Source organism: Crocodylus porosus, unplaced genomic scaffold (genome assembly GCF_001723895.1).
Source record: "Crocodylus porosus isolate Cpor-Errol unplaced genomic scaffold, CroPor_comp1, whole genome shotgun sequence".
Taxonomy (NCBI): domain Eukaryota; kingdom Metazoa; phylum Chordata; order Crocodylia; family Crocodylidae; genus Crocodylus; species Crocodylus porosus.
The window spans coordinates 3,103,147-3,122,976 of record NW_017728922.1 but is presented as its reverse complement, the minus strand read 5'-3'; the positions used below and the strand labels follow the sequence as shown (position 1 = coordinate 3,122,976).

At 38.3% G+C, this 19,830-nt stretch overlaps 1 protein-coding gene across 5 annotated transcripts in view; it reads left to right on the top strand.

Annotated features, from left to right (window-relative positions):
* Positions 1-19,830, top strand: part of NCOA3 (nuclear receptor coactivator 3) — a 145,630-nt gene that overhangs the window by 80,155 nt on the left and 45,645 nt on the right. For 4 of the 5 annotated variants that reach the window (XM_019539572.1, XM_019539569.1, XM_019539570.1 and 1 more), the window contains exons 4-5: positions 16,036-16,080; positions 19,552-19,627. The gene's annotated coding sequence lies outside the window, so the exon portion shown is untranslated. The remainder of the gene's footprint in view (positions 1-16,035; positions 16,081-19,551; positions 19,628-19,830) is intronic. The other variant, XM_019539571.1, reaches the window with a different exon arrangement.

The window sequence follows — 19,830 nt, the reverse complement described above, 5'->3', positions numbered from 1 at the left end:
AACTGCTGCTCAGGAGCGTATATTGTTATGCTGTAACATTTAATTCTGCATGATCCTATAGCAATATAAATGAGTTAAATACCCTAACTTTGAACACAAATGAAGCAGGATTAAAATTGGAGCAGTTTTGCTATACATTTATCACTACAGAACCATGTAGACGGAACATCTGCATCATAACAGCTTACATCGGTATCCTTTGACATTGCTATAGTTGTTATGAGTGGCTATACCCAGAAGTATTTACTCAACAAGCATGACTCAGTTTTATTGGTGGGATTAGTTCCCATTCTTCATGGGCAGAAATAGAAGAGCAAGGCCTTTGTCCCATTGTCAGAAGGAGCCAAGAATGACTCTGAGTTTACATTAAACTCAGAGGCTCTTAACCATACTTCTAGGCTTATCAAGAAAGAGACAATGGCATGTATAGCTGGTGGTTGTGAAGGGTGGTCCCTCTAACCTTTACTCTTCTAGTACCCTCATCTTCACCACTTTTGTCCTGCTTCTTTTGTAGTGAGGAGGAAGACAACTACTCAGAGGGGTGTAGCACTGAAATTTACTACTTTTTGTGAACTTTCTTTGGGGAAGGAAGCATTGCAGTCTTACAGTTTGGAGTACTACTCTTCTAGGGAAGATTAGTGTGTGGGAGATGTTCAAGAGATCCTTGGATAAGTAGGCAAAGATTAGGCATATGGGTTGCTTTTACGTGGAGAAGGAAGAAAAATAGCCAGAGCCCTTTAAGGGGAAAAAGATATTTTATTTGAAATGTGGGTCGTTAGGTCATCCAACTTTTTCATCTGCAAAGGCTATAAACTCGTACGTTTTAAACTGTAGATAGTAAACTAATAGAAAGCTAAACTTGCTGGTGCCTTCCTGAAAATCCTGGAGAGTTGACAGACAAGGTTTGCCTAGTAATATCTTTTATTGGACCAGCTATAGAGCTGGGAAAGCTGTTAGACAGATATATGTCACCCCTTATTGCTTAATGGAACTGATTTTATTCCAAAGCTTTTTTAGTGACAAGATCAGACATCCGGTATTTCACAGAATTGGCTCAGAACTCTGCAAACTTTGTATATTTCTTAATTAGCACTTGTTGACTCTTTTTTTTCTTCCTGGTTGAAATTATCAGCACCTCGGTGCCCTGAGTACTAACACCTTTGCTTGTTTTTTCCTATGTATTTTTGAATATATGGCTCCTATCACCATTACATTTGAGTATCTGGTAGTCAGCAGTGAGGAACAATGTAATCACTCCACATAATTGTCACTTATTACTATTAACCTAATACTACGCAAACTTCATATTGTTCTTTGAACAAAATTAGTTTTGCGGCAGAATAGTTCTACTTGTAACCTTATATGGCTTTGTGAATTGATGTAGATATGCCTCCACCATTAAGATACTGCTTTTCTTTTTTCTGGTAAATGTGACTCCGTATTTTAAATATTTAGCTTTGCTACAGTGTAATTGAACCACAAATTGTGAAACTATTGGCAAGGCAACACATTAAGTCTGCTTCTGTTGCAGATGTAATTTTTGATTTAAAAAAAAAAACAAAAAACTTGTTGCACCTGTAGTTTAGTTTTTTAATTTGGATGTGTACTTTGGCAAAATTCTGAACAGTCTCGAAAAAAACCTTGACGCACACAATGAGGATAGGTAGGAATGTTATTTAATGTACGTCTTTCCAGATGTTCAGGCATTTTTAATGCTCAAGTTAATATCGTTTGAAACATCACATTCAGCTAATGTAGATGCATTCAAATCATATTAGCTTAAGCAATTTTAGATAGGGTTCTTTTCTGGTTAGTTGTATGTATCTATCCCACATGACTGTTTCAAATGCAGAGTTAAATAAAACTCTTTTCTAAATTTTAATCTGTTTTCTGCATTTGAGAAACCCAACAAGAATGAAATGAAGTTTCTGTTCTACCTTTAGTTTCTGCTCTATGTATGTTCAGCATTTTTTTAATGTCTTTATCTGGTTTCCATGATGCCTAGACAATGGTGTGTTTTGAGGTTGTATATAAAATGGTAGGCTTTATGCTTTCCATGAATATCCCCTTTTGTTCAACTGCTTTTGTTAGAAATGTGTCCATCATACCTAGCTGGTGATTCTTCCTTCAGCAAAGACTACTTTTTTCCCCCCTCTCCTTCTCTTTGCCTGTTACTCTCCCTGTGTTTTTATTAATGTCTCATGGCTCTCATCTAACATTTTTTTTTTTTTTTTACTGCATTCACCATCATATTCAGTAAGAAATGAAACCAATTTTGTAATGCCACTCCATCATGCCTTCTAACCACATTCTAGACCATTATCCACATCTTTCATATTGCAGACAAAAAAGGCTTGCCACCCCCAACCTCATAATAGCTTTATAGGGGGTCTATTGTTTCCATTCATATTGAGATGTCACAGATGTGTATACTCTTCTGAATTCTTTTCTCTCTTCCAGCTATAATGACCATTGCTCCTTTGATTCTCTTCTCAAGCAAATTGGAATAGTCTACACAAAAAGGAATTTAGGTCACAAATAACTTACATTTATTCTGCTGGAGCTAGAGGAAGAAAGCTGCCTGAGTATATTTTTAATTATTCAGTAAATGTGTTTGAAAAATATGGCAAAAATTATTCAGATAAATTGACGCGGTATTCTGCTGTCTATATTACCAACTTTGATTCTGCAGCCATAACAAAGTGTGCATTTTTAGTTTGTAGTTGAAGTGTATAATTAATGGATTATTAAAACTATGCCCATCGCTTTATCAACAGATTAAAAGCTGTCTGATTGTGTTGCTCTCTGTGCATACTAGTGATTTGCTGCCAGGATGTCGAGAATGACTCATTAACTTTTTAAAAAATGTCCTCTTATTTGCTGTGGTTTTGTTTCTCATTTTAAGATAAGGAGAGATCCAAGTATTGTACTTGATATTTTTTAAAATAGTATACATGAAGTACATACAAGGCCTGTATTCCTGCCACCTCTTTAAAGAGGAGAGGTTTATAAAGTTGAAATGCCACTTTCAGATTTTAACAGATAAGCTTGGAATATTTACCCTGGCATAGTATCTTATTTAAGACATATGTTTTTCAAGACAAGAAATTTCAGACTGAGGAACTAATAGGAATTAAGACTATTTTAACCAATGGGCTAGTATGTAGTAATTAAATTGTTTCTGTAAAACAAGGTACACAGAGTAGGTAGTAACACCATTTGTCTCTATCAGGGTATGAACACCAGTGCTTGACGCCAGCGGCGTATCGTGGGTCTCTGGCACCTGGGGGCCAATGTTTGCATTTGCAGTCTCTTCTCCTCCCCCCCCCCCCGGCGATGATCCGAGCAGGTTGTGGGACTCATGGCAAATCGGGCTTTGCGAGGCCTCGCCTCCTGCCCCACACCACTTCCACGAGGGAATTAGCAGCATGGCACACCAGCCGCAAGGGGAGGGGTGGCAGCAGGAATTTCCGACCAGAATGACCAAAGACAGCCACAACCTGCCAGGCAAGAGTGTGCCACACACAACGAGGGAGGCACCCCAGCTGGCGCCCAGGGGCCATGACCTCCTCCCCCACCGCCAGTCGCTATGCTACTGCTCAGAGCTTTCAAAATGGGAACCATTCAGAAGGGCATCAGTTGGTATGTTCGTACTTGCTCCAGCATTTAACACTCCTTCATCCAGGGCTAACTCTGGAGTCAGTTTGCTGGTGTGAATCATTCTCAGCTCATTCACACATAACAAACAGAGTATACCAGCTGCTAACCTTTAGAAATGTTCCTCTTTTGAATGGGGTCTGAACATTTATGTATCCCCACTCTGTGAGTGTCAGTGAGTGGCAGGACTGTCTTACATTAATTCTGAAACCTTTTTCTAAAATTAAAGGATTTATTTACTTATAGAAATCAAGATCAGTCTTGCATACCCTCTGATGGGCCATTTAAATGCAACTAAAGTAGGCATCTACAAGAACAGGAAACTATTTTATATGCTTTGCCGTACAGCCATGAAATGTAACCCTCCCCCTCCCGCCATTATTGATGGCTACCAGGTTTTCCAGTTAAAGCTGACGCTGAATTTAAAGTAAGTTAAGGCTAGGTACAGACATTCAAAAAGCTTGAGGCAGAATTGATCAAAGTTGTGTGGTTTTTTGCAAGCAGTGTGGTTTAGATCCATAGCGAACAGAACACATATTCACCTTTTGGTGGGGAGGAAGGGGAGCAAATCTTAGACCAGGTTCCTCCATTTTTTTTTATTTTTTTATTTTTTTAAATGAGTCTGTGTACACTGAACTTCTGTTTTGTTATGGGTATAGACTGACTTTGGATCACTTACGCTAGTAAAAGTGTAATGTCTGTACCCAGCCAAGAAGGATGTACAGTTCATCACGTATATAGGTTGCGCTCTGTGTATTATTCATTTTTGTAAGTTTAAATGACTTCTAATTTTAAAAAGCAGAACAAAACAAAAATATCCCCTAGGATTTTATAGCAACACTGTAATCTCGACCAATGTATATTAGTTACTACTGCTAAACTGGAATGTGATTGTTAAGTTGTCTTAAGTTTTTCCTCCATTTACTGGTATCATAGCTTTCATATTTTGTAACAGTAATTTGACTATTACAACTTTAGTCCTGTCCCCTTGTCCTCCACGCCTCTTCACTGCCACCTCAAATGTCTGTGCCCTTGAAAGAGCTACGTATGCGAAGCTGGCTGCAAGTTAACGCTGGCCAGTAAGAACAACATTTGATGACGTGAGATTTACAAAGTTATGAATAGCCAATGTTCAAGGCAGAATGAAAGCAAATTCCCTCTTAGAGCAAGTTACATTTTTTTATATTTCAACACCAGGTAACTGGTAGTAGTGCACTCATTTTGTGAAATGCAACACAAACGCCTAAGAACATTCTTTGATGTTTTCAGTACGCAGTGTATGAGCTAGGACACACAAAGCATCCGTGACCAGTCCTTTTTCTATTCATCAGTTAGCTTTTTGGCATAGCTCTCTGCTACTACTGTCAAGGTACAATTTTGCTTCTAGTCCTTGTGCTGCATCAAAATATCCTTTAACGGCAACTGTGGAACTGTCCTATAGGTGTTTTTGCAGTAGGAGTCTCTAGAGATTGAGGTTTTTTTCAAGGTTAAAATCAGAAACTGCAGGAACTACTTAACTATTTTTGTAGGCATAACTGCACACCTGATGAAAGAGTGCAGCATATTAAACTGCTGCCTGTCACGTACTGTCAGAGGTGATTCTGTCTGCATTTTGAGGCTGAAATCCCCCCCCCCCCCTTGTTTATGCTAATGGAGATTTTGGCTTTTCCATTTTTCTAGGTTTCAGCCAGACTAATAGTTTTCTACCAGCTGATACTAAAAACGTTCCCTGAAATATTGGGGCTCTCTCTCGCTCTGTCTCTTGTGGTAATGTTTGAATACTGTACTTGATCAGTCACACAGAAAATCCTGTTGAGTTAACTGTAAGGCCTTGCTTTCTTCAACCAGTAAGAGTGAAAGTGGTTTCTGCCATGACGACAGCAGCAGTAAAAGATCCATTTGATAATTTGCAGAATCCTTCAAGGGATTATATGTATGATGGAAACAAAAGGATGTTGTTGTTCTCCTTTGGTGACCTATATTTGAGAATATGGAAGAGCTTTAAAAATATTAGCTTAAGTACACTATTGAGTAGAATTGGCTATAGTGGTATTAAATGTTGTGAATAGGGGCATGAAACAGAAGGTGGATGCTTTTATAAGTATTCTGCCCAAATAATTCTATTTTCAGGTGTTTGTTACAGTTTTCATTTGATAACACTGTACATTTTAGGACAGGGTGGATATAGTAAGGAGGCTGATATAAACCAGGTACAAAGAATGATTGTTGACCTGCTGTTTGTAGGATGTGTGCACCGTTATTGGTTAGAACTGATGGCAAAAGTTGAATTGAAAGACCAAAGCTGTGACCAAGACACATGGGTTATTGTGAACAGTCTATGCTGCTGGTTATCTTTTGATTTTTAAAATAGTTTTAATTTCTTGAATAGTGACATGAAGAATGCTGTTCCTTTTCTGCCTTTACAGCCTAGCATTTGCAATTGCTTTCATTATTTAATAATGAAAAGTTGTTGAACACAATTTTTTCTGTTCTTCAAGAGTTTTGGTATTAAAATGATAGAATATTTAAACTAAACTTCAAAGGTTCAGGTGGATATTTCTTGTTTTGGGCATGCTGCTCTTTGGTAATATTTAATTGCAGAAAAATCAAACTTTATTTGAATGTGCTTTGCATCCTTTCCCCCCCTGACAGCTGGTTTTAAACGAGTTTAAAAGCTGACTTAAACTTACTGTCTTGTTTAACATGGAGCACGTGTTTAAAAACAAACAACAAACCTAAAGTGTTTATTTTTGAAGAATACACTTGCCTCCCTCCTCCCCGCGGTCTGTTACAGATGTTTTAACATTCTGCTTTAATTGGTTCTTTTCATTTAAAAAAAAAAAAAAAAAAAAAACAAGAAAATCATCTTTTATTCATGAATTTAAAAGAAAGGCTCTTAATTTTATTTTTTTTTTTTTTTTTTTTTTCTATCTCTACCAAGATGGAAAACTTGAGGATCAGGTCAGAATTCAGACAAATATTTTACATACCACTTTGACCTGTGTGCAATGAATCAAAAGTTGACCTCTTAGTCCAGTTCAGTTATAACAGTGTAGCAGTACTGGAATGAGTGAATACTAATTGGAATGCTATAGTAACATTGAACCTGCCATTCTCGGGAGATTTGAGCAGCAATCCATCAGGGTGCCTTGGTTTCTGAAGTCACTGGAGATGTTGGAAAATAAAATTGCAGACCAAAACTGTGCCTTCTGACATCTTTAGAGTTTCAGGAAGGGAAATAGACTTGGTGATGACTGAGCAATGGTCACGTGTATTTAGTGAAGCAAACTGAGTTTAGTTTGATTGTATTTCCTGTTTTCACCAAGAGCTTGATAAGTGCTCTTAGGTTTTTTGTAAGTGTTTGGCTTATTGCTGTCTTCAAGAAGAGTGATTATCATTGCTGCCGAATGCTGACTGATTTGAGCTCTAGCTGTATATGTGGAAGGTTCTGGCCTCCCTTTTAAAGAAAAATTGTTTCCCTAGCTGATCAGTTAATTTAAGGTAAGAGCTCTTTATCAGCCTGCACACAGAAAATATCTCCATCAAAAATAATATATTTCATGGATTAAAGCATTGTATGTGAAGATAAGAAGTTATGATCATCACTAAATTTGTATAGCTACATTAATAAATACTAATATGATAGATGCTGGTTATGCTATATGTATATTTTATATTAAACTTTTATTTTTCTGGAATGTGTAAATTATTAGAACTATTTTTAAGGATTCTACTTCTCAAAATTTTGGAAATAAAAAAGCTTAAACGGTTAATCTGGGTTACCTTTTTTTCTGTGAACATCAGTCTTAAAAGATGTTTCGGTATCTTTTACTGCTTAGTAAAACTTAATACTTTTTAAAAGGAAAAAATTGAAAACAGGACAATTTTTTTTCAAAAGAATCTTCAGCTATATCATTATATTAAAATAAAAATAATTATTCTGTTCACAGTTACTGAAGCTGAAAATTGTTTTATCATTTATGTCTTTTTATGACCACCTTGCTACAATGCAATACAAGTTAGAGCTAATATAGTTGCGTTTTTTTGTCTACTTGCAACAGTGTTATCTGCTTGAATAATATTATAACAAAATATCTAATTTTTTTGGTAATAGATGGAAATCCAGGTTCAGGACATTTATTTGAATAGCTTTGAAGTCCAGAAAGCCATTCCATTCTAACCAGTGTCGTTAAAAGTAGAATAGCAGATGTGCCATGAAAGATGATTTAAAAAAAAAAAAAGTGGTTGTGATTTTTATCTCTTCTAATTTTAACAGAACTCTTCATCTTGAAATGTAGGTGCAATGTATTTATACCTTAGCATATATGTAAACACTCCCATGTTTATAATTTGACACAAATCCCAGCGTGTTCCCATGGCTCCTGTATTAATGTTGTTAAGGTAGTTCTATGTTAACATTTTTGGCAGTGTTCATTTTTAGCTAACATCTTGGTTGCTTAATTTCCATGACCATTTTCTCCCATTTGAACTAAGATCTACTTTGTACAAGTGACTTCAGCAGGTGTCGTGAAAGATTTTTTTTTTTTTATCGTAGCAATTGCTGTGGTGACGGTTATAATGTCTTAAAAGCAGAAAATAGATTCTTATCAACTCAGTTAACAGGTCCAGATAAGTATACACGGTACTAGAAGTTGTTAAACATAAAAACATTTCGTTAATGGAACAAAACATAGTTCATATCGCGGTGGTTTCATGTTTTGCATTTAAAACAGTGTATGAATAAATTGCTGTTTTATGGATTAACAAGCTTAATTATCTGCTTTTGTTTTCTATCCATCTTGCAAGTAGGATTAATAATGAAGTTAAAGAACATATAAGCTTGTGTATTTCTTTTAAGAGTTGAACTAAGGTACAGGAATTAGAGCAAATCAGTTATTATGTTGGTAGTGCATTATGTAGACAGATGCAAGTGAGCCTCCTATTTTTTCTTGATGCACTGTTGCCTGTAAAGAAATCCAGTAGGTCATATTGTGTGATCACATTGTCTAGTAGTGTACTTACAGTTAAAAAACAAAAACAAAACGCGACTCTCTGAAATGAACATCGTGGTATTCCATCTTCCACACTCCAGTAATGACGTTCATATCAAATGTGCTCAGTTTACAAATGGGATTCCCTTAAGCTTGAGAGTTTTTATTGTGGTTGGGCCTGCAGTAAGGAAGTTTATATAGCCCTGCAATAAAATGGTAGTATCAAGACTGATTCCACAGAAGTGCTTTCCATCTTTCAGGCTGTGATGGAGGGAAATGTTTCCTCTTCAGAATTTCATTAGCTGTTGATATTTAATTAGTCCCTATGTTACAGTCTCTTACAGTTAATATTTTTTCTGAGTTAGATACTGCTGTTGAACAGAAAAGGATGTTGGTTTTCTGTGGTTTCTAACCAGTTAATTTAGGTTTATCGAGTCTCTTTATACTATTTGAGACATCGCATCCTGTTTTTTGGTGTTTGACGTAGGGTTTTTTCCTCTAAAGATAACTATACTTTTTTTTTAAGATGAACAATTCTTTTAATAGCCTAAGAATCTCAAGCCTCTTGAAGCCTTATCTTTTCCAGGGAAAGCTTATCAATGGTAAGAACTGGTGCAGCTGTAATGGTGGTAATAATATTAGGAGCCCAAATTGTACCCGAGACTTAGGTAAGCAGAGTGAAGACCCTGTTGTCTTTGTGTGGAATAGAGAGCTTCCCGAGCAGACTTCCAGGTGACGTGAACCTGGGAAGGATTCCAAACACACTGGAGAACAGAAACAATTCAGAAGGCTCTTGATGGACTAGGAAAGTGGGCTAGAGCCAGCAGAATGCAGAACAATGCTAACAAACGCAACATGCTACACTTTAGGAAGAATAATTAAAAATACAAATACAAAATGGCTAACATCTGGCTGGATGTCAGCACTGCAGAGAAAGATGTAGTACTCTTGGTGGATCACAGACTCAATTTGAGCTAGCATTGTGACACGTTAGAAATATGTGAATGTGGTTTGGGACTGAATCAGTAGAGGTTTTAGGTGCAAGACCCCCAGTAGGTGATAGGCACGTTTACTTGGTGCAGATTAGACCTTATCTAAAGTATTGTGTGCAGTTTTGGGCACCATACTTTCAAAAGGATGTGGACAAGTTGGAAGGGGTACAGAGGCAGGCTTAAAACAATGATAAAGGTCTTGGGAGGTAAGCCAGATGAGGAAAGGTTAAAAGAAATAGATAGGCATGTTCACTTTGCAGGAAAGGTGATTTGTGAACACAGGATATCAGTTTTCAGCTATCTGAAGGGTTGCATTAAAGAAGAGGTGGAACACCTTTTTTCCATTACTGCAGAGAGCAGGACATGTACCAGTGGCTTGAAGTTGCACAAAGTAGATACAGATTTGGTGTCAGAAAAACTTCTTGGAACAATGAGGCAGTGGAATAGCCTGGCTAGGGAAGTTGTAGAATCTCATGCATTGGAGGTTTTCAAGAAGATAAACATTGGAAAGGCATTGGTCAGAAGTGGTAGCTATGCCCCTTTGCCAGCAGGTAACTGAGAGATCACAAAAAAAATGGATATGGAGAGGACCATGCTCAGCAGCAGGAAAATGAAGCAGTGCTCTACAATAGGCTTAGTTGTGAACGAAGATTGAAGCACCTTGCATAAGTTTATGGAGGGGATACAGAAAGGGGAATTCTGGCGCTTCAGTTAGAGGGTATGATGTGTAGAGTTATGCTTGCTGTCCCCAGGCTGAAGACCAGAGTGGAAGGTGTTTGATTTCTCCCCCCCCCCCCACTAGCATCTGGGCTTTGTAATTGCCACATGGAACTGGGAAGGATGTTTTTTTTTTTCCTCATGCCTGTTACTACAGGTCTAGGCTATAAAGCAGACATGGGCAAAATACAGTGCGGGTGTCAGGATTTTTTTTGCCTTCTTCAAAAGTACTTGGTATTGGCTGCAGCCAGGGCTGGGGATCTTGACTGGGGTATGCCAGTGTCTCTGGTTAGAGGGTCTTACCCTCCACTTAAAGTGAGACTGATCACCACATTTGGGATAAAGAAGGAATTTTACCCTCTTGTTAAATTGGTACGGACTGAGTGTTTTTGCCTTCCTCTGTAGTCAGGGGCATGGCCTTTTTAGGATCTCTCAGGTACATTTTACTAATGCTTGCAGCAGTAGAAAAGTATTCCCCTACGTTACTAGTGGCATGTTAGGATGCTTTTGATGTTTCGGGGAAATATGCCATGTATCTGTGTGACGGGGTTAAGTGTGTAGTTTTAGGAATAGGTTTGGCAAGCAGCTGTATGGGATAGTTTGGGTGGGCATGACTCTGCCTTGAATGCAGGGTTGGACCAGATGGCTTCCTGAGATCCCTTCCAGCCCTACTTTTCTAAGGTTGAGTTAAGTTGGATTTTTTTCACCCAGTTTCTATTTGTGAAGGGGCTTACATTGGTGGTTTTGCCTGGTGTGTAAAGAGATGCAAGAACCAAAGGTGCTGTAGATCTGTGGGGATGCTGCTCTGCAGCACTGTAATTGCAGCGCATAAGTGCATACTCAATTGAGTCTATTAGAGCATGCTAATTAGCATGTTCCAGCAGCCTCCATGTCTCATGTATTTGGTGTCCCAGTGCTTCAAAATGGCAGCTGAGGGCCCTTTAAATAAAACTCATCAAACGAGCTTTAGTTAAAGTGTCCCTGCCGCTATTTTGAAGTTTAGGGTGCTGAACATGAGAGATATTGTGGGCACTTTAGAGTGGCTCTCGGACCCACTGTAATTAAAGTGCCTTTCTCCCTCCCTCCCCCAGCACATGTAAAGATGCCCTGAATTTTAACAGCCTAACAAGCTGTCATCAGTTGTTGTCATGGTCGTTGATGACAACAACTTGTTACTTTGGTTCAGGTGTGTCCCTATACACCAGGCAAAACAAGTGAGCCCCTTTGACACACTAAGTTAAGTGAGAAATATTCAGAAAATTCTACTGCATTCCAGTCTGTAACTAACACTGTCCAGTCATTTAAATGTATGCAAAGTGAGCGAGACCAAGTTAATTGTCATATCTGAAAAATAGCAGCCTCATTTAAAAATCACAATAGTATAGTCCTTACTGAAACACTCTAGGGGATTTGGTAAATGAAACCTGACCAGGCCTATTAAAAAAAAAAAAAAAATAGAATAAAAATAGAATAAAAAAAAAAAACTGTAGTCCCTGAGACGGAATGCATACTAATAATTAAAAAAAAAAATGTTAGGAGTATTTAACATCTTACAACAAGGAGTAGTACCTTGCTGGAATATAGGGCTTTAACACCTTTGTGCACTTTATTCAAAATGCCGACAGCCCCATTTCAGTCGCAGACTTATTTTCCCCCGTCAGTTATGTAATTTATTTGGAAAACGATTTGGGGGGCTGAAAACACAATTTGTTTAACTTTGAAAATAGTGTCATGTTAAAATTACTCTACTAAATGAAGTGCAAGAAAATCAGGATAACGTGTTTAGGTGCAACTGGCAACACACATTGCTATCTTTCCCTGGTAAAGCAAAGACCGATGCATTCATCTCAAATGTTATACTGAGCCTACTGATACAAAACAGTTTGCTATAGTGCACCAGACCTCTTTGTTAACGTTTGTGGGACTTTGCTGTTATGTATTTGCATATTTTGTTATATCCTTGAAGCTGTACTTAAAGCTTTGCTGTCTTATTTTTTTTTCCCAGACTTTTGGAAATGGGCTGTTCTCATTTACGTTAGTTTAAAGATTATTCATTTGTATTTGATTTTCTTTTTAAAATGGCTATTAGTTATCTTTGAAGTACTAAATATTTGTTCCCATTTTTACTTATCCCTATAATTACAGAAATGGGTAACTATTTTTGTGTTTGACATAAGCCGGAGCATTTTGATGTGAATTTTTTTAAAATTCACTGATGATACAAAAATTTGGGGTGAGGTGAGCATGCTAGTAGGGAGGGAAAGACTGCAACAAAACCTGGATAGGTTACAGGAGTGGGCTGACATAAACAAGATGCGTCTCAATACTGACAAGTGCAGGGTGCTGCACTTAGGCAGTAGAAACCAGCAGTTCACTTACAGAATGGGAAACTCCTTTCTTGAGAGCACGGAGGCAGAAAGGGATCTTGGAGTCATTATTGACTCCAAGATGAACATGGGCCGACAGTGCGAGGTCACGGTTGGCAGGGCTAACCACACCTTGTCGTGCATCCACAGGAGCCAGGGAGGTGATCCTCCCCCTCTGTGACGCTGGTCATGCCACAGCTGGAGTACTGTGTCCAGTTCTGTGTGCCCCATTTCAGGACGGATGTGGGCAACATTGAGGGGGTCCAGAGGAGGGCCACCTGCATGATCCGGGGACTACAGGGCAGACCCTACAATGAGACACTGTGGGACCTAAACCTGCTCAGCCTTCACAAGAGAAGGCTGAGGGGGGACCTGGTGACTGTCTATAAACTCACTAGGGGGGACCAGAAGGGTTTAGGGGAGACACTGTTTCTGCTCCCTGGCATGACAAGGAACAATGGACACAAATTATTAGAGGGTAGATTTAGATTAGACATCCGCAAGAACTGCTTCACAGGGCGGCTAGGAGCTGGAACCAGCTTCCAAGGGAAGTGGTGCTGGCTCCTACCCTGGGGGTCTTTAAGAAGAGGCTTGATGACTACCTGGCTGGACTCATCTGAGTCCAGTCTTTTTCTCCCACCCAGGCCAGGGGTCGGACTTGAAGATCTACAAGGTCCCTTCTGACCCGACTTCTATGATTCTATGTTATGAAAACTTTTAATACAACTTGGATTTAGCTGCGTTTCATGTACCTTGTATCTGAGCCATAAGCAATACAGTAGCTGACTAAAATATTACTGATTCTTTTAGCACTGTCTGAATATGATAACCACTCAATTTTTATCTCTTTCTTAATTTTTCTCAATTTTTATCTCTTAGCTGAGGTTTTTCCTTCAGCTGCTACCACCATTCGTGTTCCAGATCCTTGACCAAGAAGCCTCTTTGACTTGTGGCTATTTCCCCTTTTAGAAATTGCCTTCTCCATTGCCTCATACATTGAATTTGGTTACATCATACCTTTTTCTGGGGATACAATCACTTGTATTTGCTTCCAGAACAATACAAAAATTCAAATAAATAATTTTCAGTGTTTTGAGGCTCTGGCTTGAGAATACCAGCAAGATTGTCCTCTGCACAATTCTGTCTCTAGCTCTAAAGGAAGTTCCCTTTCTTGTGTGTTTTTTAAAATTCTTTTTTTATTTGATTTAAAAACTGACCAAATAATGTTCTTATTTTTAATATTGAGCACCTTGGATGATAAATAAATTGGGAAGGAAATGGGACTGGTTATTTTAAGGTGTCTGTTCACCTCCTAGCTTACAATCAAAAGTGAGTGGTCCACTGTTAAGTTTAGTGAGATCATTAGACACATAAAAATCCTTCCTATGGAAATAAATGCCAGACTTCATAACCTAAAGAGTTTTGCTTTATTGTGAAGCTCTAATACATTTTAGACAGGAAATGGAAAGCTCACATAATGAAAGTGGTACCGGTGGTGTGAGGTAGTAGGGAAACTGATTGCAAAGATTTAGTTACTAATTTTTTGAGAACTGCAGTGGAGTTGAAGCATGTTCTGTATCCTGCTCTAACTAAACTGGCTTAATGTTTTGTGGCACTTGTATTAAAGGATACTTTTACAGTGGGTGATCATCAAGGTCAACTAACCTTACAACTTTTTCATGTGTTGCAAAAAGAAATAAGCCTTGCTGTTATCCCTGCATTAGAAAAGGAAACATCTAGTTCTTGGATAAAAATAATGAAGTTGTATTGTCACCTTGCAGAAAGTAGCTGTATAGGTTTTTATTAATATGAGGTGAGCAGAGTTGTTTGAAAGTGTGTTTTTAGTAAAGAAGAGTAAGATGATGAAATAATTTAATACCTTACCAGTTAAAAACACTGTTTATAAATGTGGAGTTCGGCTGACTTGTACTGTAACAGGCTTTTGATATTACTGAATTCAGGTTGCTGCTAGATCTTGTTCTATCAAGTAGAATTTAAATTTGTCTCACCTTGCGGTTCATATAATTCTCATCTTCAGAGCAGAACTTTAAAATACACTAGCTACTCTTTTAAATACCCCTCACATTCTCTCTCCAGTTGACAGTTCTAATATGGTTGTCTTCGGAAGTGTCTGGTCAGGCACTTGAAAGATTTTCCTGTACAAGTTTTTAGGAACTGAAGTGTTATTCAGCATTACTAGACTTTTTCAGAAACCATTTCCACTTCTGTTTTTAGATGGTTCACATTTGTAGTGTGTAGACTATTTGGACAGAAGTGAAAGCTATAAGCTGGTGTTACAACCAAATTAGTCACTTTCACATAACTTCAAAATTGATGTGGCTAATAATGCTTTAAAGCAGGGGTTAGGCGATTATTTGGTCTGGCAGGCCACTTGATGACTTTTTGACATGCTGAGGGCTACACCTCTCTCTCTCCCTCTCCTGGGGCTGCAACCAGGGCAGAAGCCTGAACCCACCTGCAGCGTTAGCACCCCCTCTCCCAGACTCCAGTGTGCCTCCCCATCTCTTCCCCTAAGTCTGGACCCGGCGGCAGCTCCTTGGTCAGGGCTCTAGGCATGGGGAAAGGGGTGGGGGAGTGCAGGCCACACTACAGCTGCAGGCTGTGACCATCGCAGAAGCCTGAACCCACCTGCAGCTGTAGGACACCCAGAGCCCTGACCCAGAAGCTGCTGGCAGCTGCTGGGTTCAGACTTGGGAGGGAGCACGATACAGCTATGGATGGGTTCATGCTTCTGCGCTTGTGGTAGCCCTGGGCCAGAGAGAGTTGAGTGCCTGGCATGCTGGAACCAGCCCTGGCTGCTTGGCGCCACGTGGCTGCCAGAACTGCCATCTGCCTACAGGTCGGATCCATTCACTTGGTGGGTGCCTGCCTGTGGGACAGAACCAATCAGTTGGCAGGCTGTATTTTGCCCACCCCTACTCCTAAAGTCTAGAGCAGTGGTTATCAGCCTTGTTAGACTTTATCTTTAGAAAATGGTAGCTTCGTCTTCATTCATTTTTTGACAACAGAAAAATAAAGCAGTTTTCTCTGTTGCCAAGCACTTGGAAAGATCACGACAGGTAAAAATGTTTTAAACACTGTTGACTCCTGTTGAATTTATGAATCGTGTTTACACACTTAACAGTGCTAACATTGTGTGGCATCCTCTGGCACCTCTGAAAGGATCAGTGACCCAGACTGATGTATAATTAATGAATTTCTGTGATATAGTGGGAACACTATGTACTTCCTGTTTATAATATGTTGTTGTTCTCACTTTTTTTAAAAGTAAAATATTTTTATCCTATGTAGACTTACAGAACAGCATCAAAGAAGGCAACTTATATTTTGGGCTAGGTGAGTGGGTTTTTTTTCTTGTATGGCCAACATATCAATCACCTATTTGTTGGTTATTGTGGTGTCACGTTGGGAGAGGCCCAATAATGGACAGTCGATTAAATATTCTTTAGTAAATTTATGCTACTCTTCATGTGTGAAGCGAAATTGTTAATGTTTTTTATATATAAATATGCACATTTATATTTAAGTCTTTGCATTTCATCCTGAATGTTCTGTATCATCTGTAGATGTACTGCAAGTTTGATAAAAGTATACCATAACTGAACATTTGTTAACTGGGATAGAGATTACTTTTAATGGCTCTATCTACATGGGAATATTTCCTAAAAGCTCTTTTTCACCAACTCCTTGTGGGTGCCTACCCTGAAATACTTGCTTGTTGGCTCCATTGTTTCTCACCTTCAGGCACCAGTGTAATGTATGCAGGTGCACAAAACCAATGAAAAGTGCATGGCTATTAAGGTATGTTATGTCAATGCCATTATTACAGAATAAAAGCTTCTAAAGGGGTAGTTAATCAGGAATAGCTACGTACTTTAAATTCACACCTTGACTTAATTGGCATTAACTTCCCCATGTGAACAAACCCTTAATCAAAGCTTTTAACTTGTGTGGTTGTGAGGTGGGACTGTTATGTGAACAATACTTAGCGACACAAGTCATCAAGAACCCATTTTCATCTGAAGTGTTCTAGAATCAGTTGCAAGTCATTTTAATTTTTCATACTTCCATTTTTGTACTGCTGATCACTTGATACATTTTTTGGTTTGTCCATTTCCAGTCACATGGTATGCCTGTAAAACAATAGGTACAATACTGGCTTTAATAGAAAATTTAACGAGGAAGCCATTTTCTATGCTTTTAGCTCTCAAAATAGCATTTGACATTATTCACGCATTCGTATTTTTGAGAAGTTGTTCTCAGAAGAGTCTCAGATCACTTCTGTAACTAACAACGTTTCTTCCTACAGGTGGCTCTTTCCCCATCCTGCCCAGTTCCTATGAGTAGAGGTCTGCCTAAGTTGAGGAGGTGGCCAGCTGATTTCATGGTGAGATTGTGGGGCTGGCCACCATATTCACGCGCTGATCATGGCAGGGCGCTGCCATGCCTTTGATTGGCCAATGGGCCCTGCCCTTCTGGTTGGTTGCAAGGGCTGTTTGTCACGCAGCCCTGCCCTTTTGCCACTGATTTTTGAAGAGGTGTGGGGCCACATGACAGGCTGCCCTCAGCCAATCAGCAGTGAGGGGTGGCAGTTGTCTTGGGCAGCTTCTCCCTCCTCCCATTCCCCGCCCCCCCGCCCCACCCGGCAGGCTGCACGGGCTGCGAAGGCTACTGGCTCCCTCTGTTCAGCATGTCACTGTCAGTGAATAGGCTGGGGTTTTTTTTGCAAATGTTGCAGATATTGCCTGCTTTTGTGGACAACACCGCATCTTATGATTTCTGCAAAACCTGTGAAATTACAATTTCCATAGGTCCCTACCTGTGAGTGCCTCAGATGTTCAGTGGCATTCTTTTAGCCGTTAAGGCAAACTGTGTCATATTTAGCCATAAGGTTCAGTCATTGCAAGAACTGAAGAAACTTCGTGACCCTTACAGACAGTCTGTTTGTTTATATAGATTTTCCAGAGTGAGCAGATTAGAGATTAGGGTGACTTTCCACAAGTGAAGCTTTTCAAAAATTAAAAATTTAATTTAAAAGTATGGGAAAATATTTTTAGAAGTTAATATAAACATGTTATCCTGGCAAATACATTTGAATATCTGCAGCTAAATTGCATTTTTCTATTTAATTGGTAGAAATTTCTGTAAATGATCTCCATAGCCCTTTAGGGGCAAGGTCATGCCAATGAAGATTTGAGGGATAAACATCAAGCAAGTAATATTTATGGCTGGTTGGAGTTTTTACTGAAATGTTCATCTAAAGGACATCTTAAGGGTATATTTTTCTGTAATGTCCAACTGAATATTTTTGATGGAACATTTTACTTGGTGTTTTGAGTCTTTTCCCCTTTTTTGCATCTTTTTCCTAGTTTTTCTGATTAGCAGGGTTGATTTAGCATAAAAAGCACTGTATTACAAAGGTGTTTAATTAGGAGACAATTTACTCTTGATGCTTATTCTTACGTGACCGCATTGTCAATCACTCCTCTAATTGGTAATTCCAGTTCATATGAATAAAGCTATAGTCAGTATTGTCAAAGGAGTAGTTAAAACAGCAGACAAATGCATGCACAACCAGTTGATATGAATGCCTTCTGCTTAATTTCTTAAGAAATGATCTGCTTGAATAAAGCTCTTCACCTGACTACTAGTGATTATCTATTAAGTAGTCTGAGTAGAAGTATCAATTTTGAAACTCTTGATTTTGGATAGGACTATGGTGTGTGCTTTTACATGTGAATGCCTCATAAATATTTCCCAAGAGCAATTTATTTTTCTAATTAGCTTGAACAGCCTCTGCTTTACATAGTGCTTCAAGCGGTTTTCAATAAATCAATTCAATCACACAGCTGTTGTTTGAAACTTTTTCTTAAGTTACTGTAATTCTCTATAGAGACCTAGAAATGCTCACTAATTAGTACACTTAATCATACCTTGTACAATGTGCACCATAAAATGGATTAATCACTCTCAGAACTTCATAGGAAAACTAGACAATAGGAACATGACAGCATGCACTGTTTTGAAAATAGTTTGCTATTCTTGCATGATGTATTAAGCAGTGTGCTGATACAAAAGAAAGATATGGTTTTACAGCTGTATTTTAGTGCCAGATCATAACTACCAAAATTCTCATTTATGGCTGAAATTTTCCATGGTTGCTTTTAAAGGTTCATGTTTGAAAGGTAATATGTACATGGTTATATAATACATAGCGGCTATAACTTTTCAACGTAAAAGGTAATTTTAAATATCTTTGCACGTAGTTCAAAAGTCTGAATTTTAAAATTACACATTTGTTTGGACCTTCCTACATATAAGAACTGGTTACAGTCTATTTTAAAGCTATCCAGTTGTAAGCAAATGAAACATTACTTAACTGGAGATGGTAGAAGTGAAAACTTATGCATTTGATAATAGATTAACATCCCTGATGTCTTCTGTCTTTCTCTGTTAATAACAGAGGAAAAATTAAAGCAAAACATACCTTAAGGAACTGTTAAAGATGCAGTGCATTATTTGGAACTGTAAAATCAAAGGTTGTAGTAATAATAATATAGACCTGTACAACAATTATGCTAAAACTAAACTGTAGACATGAGTCGAGTTTTAAGCTGAGATTTCAAATTCGGTGTGTGTGTATATGTGTATGTGTATGTGTATGTATATGTGTATATGTATATATGTATATGTGTATATATATATATTTTTTTTTTTAAACAGTTGGGTTTTTTTATTTTGTATTTAATAGTAAAAAGTGGGGGTTTTGTTCTTTTTTTAATGTACAATTTTCTTTTTCCTTTGCAGCATGTGACTGACAATGACTTCTGATCCTGATGGTCCCTTGAGAAATCTGCTGTGTTTGAATGTGTGTTAAGGACAAGTAAGTGTTTGATTTCAAATCAAATTTTGTTCCTTTTTTTTGTTGTTTAAAGTTATGAAATGCAAGTGTAACTATTAGGAGCATGATAATAGAAATCATGGTAGTGTTAGAGATGTTCTTTGCATTCAAAACCTTGCCTAACTTTATTCCAGCTCTACAGTTGGTCCACTAAAAGATATCACTGCCCCCCCAACTGAAATGCA